Source organism: Chroicocephalus ridibundus, chromosome 2, assembly GCF_963924245.1.
Source record: "Chroicocephalus ridibundus chromosome 2, bChrRid1.1, whole genome shotgun sequence".
Classification (NCBI taxonomy): Eukaryota; Metazoa; Chordata; class Aves; order Charadriiformes; family Laridae; genus Chroicocephalus; species Chroicocephalus ridibundus.
In genome coordinates, this window is record NC_086285.1 from 32,569,092 (window position 1) to 32,573,890 (window position 4,799).

General features: G+C 37.5%; 1 long non-coding RNA gene across 1 annotated transcript; it reads left to right on the plus strand.

The window, feature by feature from the left end:
- Positions 1-328: 328 nt before the first annotated feature.
- On the plus strand, positions 329-3,058 carry LOC134510890 (uncharacterized). Its single transcript, XR_010069750.1, has 4 exons — positions 329-384; positions 612-665; positions 2,773-2,889; positions 3,010-3,058. It is a non-coding gene; the product is annotated as an uncharacterized LOC134510890 (long non-coding RNA).
- The last annotated feature ends 1,741 nt before the right edge of the window (positions 3,059-4,799 follow it).

Consider the following 4,799-nt stretch of genomic DNA (forward strand, 5'->3'; position numbering starts at 1 on the left):
GGTCTGGGTCCCCTGAGGAACTGTCATGGTGACTCATCTAAACCCCATATCCGGTGTGTTTATCATCATGCTATCGTATATGAGAATAGAACATCTCTTGCTTTAGTGATAGGCAGATGTGAACTTGATGTAAGCTTTTCAGGAGTGCTTAAGTAACTTGGACATTTACTCCCATTTTTGAAAAATGCACCTGGGGAGCCTGTCTAATGGTAAAGCAAAGTCACTGAGATGCTCTGGAGATCCTTACCCAGGATTTCCAAAAAATAATTGTTCTTAATTATGAGACAGAAAGTGTGAACCTGTGCAGCAGATGAACAACTGTGTGCTTCCCAGGAATAAGAAAGCAACTGAAACAGTGTTTGGGACCAATTCAAACCACAAAGGGTACATCTCCTAGAACTAAGATACTTTCTTCTTACTTTTAATGAGACACCTTTTTCTACTTCAGTGCTGTTCCTGCATCTCATAACATATCTCTTTTCAGTTGTCACCTTATCTGAGACAAAATTCTAAAGATTCTAGTTTACCTGCACGTTATCTCTTAGGACTGATGGATTCTTATTTTGGGAAAAATGAATGAGGGGCAATCATGGCTTTATTCTGTTTTACAGGAGGTACCACGCTGATTGCCAGCTGGACGAGCGTGAGAAGAAAGCTTTGCTAAGGTATCACAGTCCTGTCAGATGCTTTGCTTTTTTGTTCCATGCAGCTTAGATCCATTTCAGACAATGCTTTCTACTGAATAGACAGTGACAGATACTCTCAGACCTTGGGGCTGTGCCCAAATCATCCAATTAATTTTGTCCCAAATGACAACAGAAACACCCACTTTTGAAATCCATATCTGAGTCAAGGTAGACAGAATTTTACCAGTACTCTGCAGCATACATGGCAATTCTAAAAGTAGATTTTTATTAAGGTCTTATTTTAAGTAATTTAAAAATTCAAATGTCTTATAAAAGCAGAAAGAGTTTAGACAACAGCATATTTTTTAAGCAACAGTGGTCAAAATCTCTCTACTTCCTTCAAATCCCCCAGTCAATGTTTTCCTTTAAAGTTATGTTCCATGATTCAAGCTCTTGAGAATTTAAGTTCTTTGCTTCTCTGCCTGGCTCAGCCAGCTCAGTCAGGTCTTTGTCAGCAGCTGGGAAGGATTGCAAGTACATAGCTACCAGTTCATTTAGGACCAAACTGTGGTACACTTACTCATGATAAGCAGGAACTTACTCTCCCTGCATTAGTTTTAATAGGAATTCATTAGGACAAAATGCTGCAAAAGTCCAGTGCTTAGTTGACAAATTGATACATTTACCAAATATCAAACAGGTCTGCAAAATGGAACTCCAAAACAAAAGTGTCAGATTTCATTGCAGTAGCCAAGAAGGTAACGTTTCCTGATCTCGAGAGGAATTCTTGGCATCGTATGCAACTTTATCTTTTTACCTAACAGTACCCTAGAAACTACAATATTCCAATTTGAATGAACAGCAAGAAAATAGAGTCATGACAAGGGGAGAGCTGAAGACTAGCTCTCTTCCCAGCAGAGAAATACCTCCTGTAATTCTGTTTTACTTCAGTAATGACTTCCTAACAATCTTTTCTCTCTATTTCTCTCATGTGTATAAAGAGGAAGATAGACATAAAGAGAAATGTTTTACAGAAAAATCGCTTGACCCAGGCTGCTCCGTGGTACAGACCCCGGAGAACCTCCCTGGCAGTGAAACACAGGGAGGAAACAGGTGTGGGAATGAGCCACGCACACACTTCCCCCAACAGTGGCCACAAAATTCAGGCACAACAGCCAAACCCCACTCCTGAAGATGCAATGTCGGTGACATAATATAAAGTAGTGTTTGTGGTAGAACAGCAATAGTGTGAGGAACCTTTGAAAAATAAGAGTAGTTGAAGCTGAAGCAGTATTTCCCTAGAAGAGAGATGGCCAAGGAGAGAAAACAAGTAAAAGCCTGCAGAACCAAAGAATGCTATCTGGTAATTCTCAAACTACTCAAAAATTGGTATCGCATTGCTGAGTGCAAAGTACTTCTCTGTCTAATGCAGAACATCTTTGATGTTAGTCATCACAGAGCTGCTGAACTCTTACTCAGTTGTGTTCACCTGTAGATTATAGAATGCTTGAAGGATCTTTGATCTGTTGTGCATTTCCACAGAATCTATCAAAACAGAGTCTTGCTGCAAGCCTGGGTCTACAAATAGTGACAAGAGCCAATCTACAGCTTTGCCTGCTCTCACTGATCCCTGGTTTTTCATTAATGTATCACAAATTGAAGAGTTTCACTTCCGTGCATTTCATAAAAGTTGTAAGCCATTTTTCAAAAACATTCACCTACAGCTTTCTCTTTTGTCGTAGATTGAAACAATGTACAATATGTTTCCTTTCTAGTTATTCTAATCATTCTATAAAGTTTTTATTTTAGACCCCAAGCCAATTTTTATTAGTGATACTGTTTTCTTCTTGTCCAGCATGCTTCTTCAAGCGGTATACAGATGCATAATCTTCACCTTTTATTTCAAATCATCCCCATCACCTGTGGAGCATAACTCCTAAAAAATCTATTTACTTTGCATATTGTTCTTTGTTGAGATCCTCCCAGGCATACACTGCCAGTTTTTAAAATTGAAAAGGAGATGGACCTTCCACACAGATGGTAGTTTCTAAGCCGTAACAAATTAACTGACCAAACTGTGTAATATTCTCTGCATTCACTCCCTACATGATGATATTCATCACCCACCCTCTTCCTTCCTCCACAGACTCTCAGAAGATTCACACTATATCCATTTCCAGCGCTCCTCTCAGATTCCCCAGGCAAATGCCAATCAAAGCTTCCTTTGTTGGTGATATGTACATTCCTCCATGAGCTATAAAGGGTAAGAATGTCCCAACTTTCTACAGGCTATCATAGGCACGTGCAATATTATTGTCCCATAGTTTATCTTACCATACCCCAGAGAAATCTCATCATCCTGTTTTCTTTATATGGACTACAGATGTCTCAGCCAAGCTTCCTCACCACTGAGTCACCGACCAGGATTGTTTACGTCTTCATAATGAGTCACCTTCAGGATTTGGCTCATTGACAATACATGGGCTGACGGCTTCAGCTAGTCTCTGTTTTGTCTCATTCTCCTTCATCTTGTCAATGTAGTTGTACCTGTTGGGAGTGTGAATACAAAATGGCTCCCTCCTACTTTTCCTTTTGCTTTCTTTATGCCACTTCATGTCGACTGATGTCACTTTCTATCTCTAGATTGACTGCTGTTCCAAAACTTTGACTTTCATGTTGTTCCAAGTTCCTGTGCCATAGGAAATCCAATTCAGATTTCTTTTTTGCATCCAAGAGTATCAGTTGACATGCAAAATTGCTATATCTTTGGTCAGATATCAAACTACATTTAATATGTGTCTTTCATCCTCCTCATTTATAAATAGGAATATTGTGAATATTGCAAATATCTAGGATGCTTTAGAAGTCATGTTGCCTTTTTCCCTATGATATCTTTTCACTTATTGGAATGTGTAAATGACTAGGAATTCTGCTGGCCCGAGAACCTTCCTTTTTGCACTATCCATCACCATGAAGGTTCATTTTATGAATTTTCTGTATTTATTAATTCTTTCCTTTTCTAATCACTATGTTTAGTATGTCCACTCAGCACCTAACTACCCCTTAGATCTAAACTCCTTGCAATCAGTGGTTGGCTGGGCTCCCAGAGTTAGTCAGATTCATTTTCTCTTTCACCTTCAGGCTTTCATGTACTACTTCAGAGCTATTATAGTTATGTTTCCAAAACAACAGAGTAATATTAATATTTTCATTATCTCATTATTTTCTAAATTTATATTGTAAATATGTTCTTATATTAGTTCCATTCCTTCAAAAGATTAAAAAAAAAGGATTAAAGTGCTTGATAAAGTTCCTTTAAGAGTCTTTCACAATTACTTTTTTCTAAAGTGGCATTTGCTTTGTTGCATAAAAAACCTTATGGCAACTAAATTGGGGTGAGAGGTAAAATACTGCCATGAATTAGAAACAGGCTAAGGAACTAAAAACAAAGAGTCAGAATTAATAATCAGTTTTCAAGGGAAAAGGTTAACAGGAAGGTGACCAGAACTGAACCCAGTTTGCCAGGTGAGGGTAGAATACAAAGATGTGAGTAAAAACATTGTTGTGTTTAATTATTACAATCAATATAAATAAATTGTACCTACATGTTTTGCAACTAAATCTATGGAAGTCACACCAAAAAAATCCCCTTTAAGATGCAGTCAGTAACTTCCAACATACATAAACCTGATTTTTACTCAAAACTGCAACTTTCGTGGATAGAAACATGCCCTTATCTTGTTTTTAAGTACTAAAGTCATTGTGTGAAGGGCAAAATATCTTTGAAGACCTCCAAATCCTGCACATACAAGACACAGCTATTCTAAAAAGTGAATCAGTTATTTAATTCTTCAGCTTTGTCTACTGATTTCAGCTACAGTACCTTAGACATACCGAGTTTAATAGACCCACCCAGAAAAAGGTTTTTGTGTCGTCTACTACCAGCTCAGACTAATGACCAGCTCTATGATCCTGTTTATTTTTTAATCAATCTAGATAAACAAATCCTTCCATTTGTCATTATTGTTTCTTTTTTTTGTAATTAATCCTCTGAGAAGTTACAAATTAAACAGCACTTACTCAACTAAAATGGAAACTTCGTATAATAGTTTCTTTCATAAAGCGCAGATCAAATATAAATTCACATTTTTTGAATATGGAAATACTCGTAGT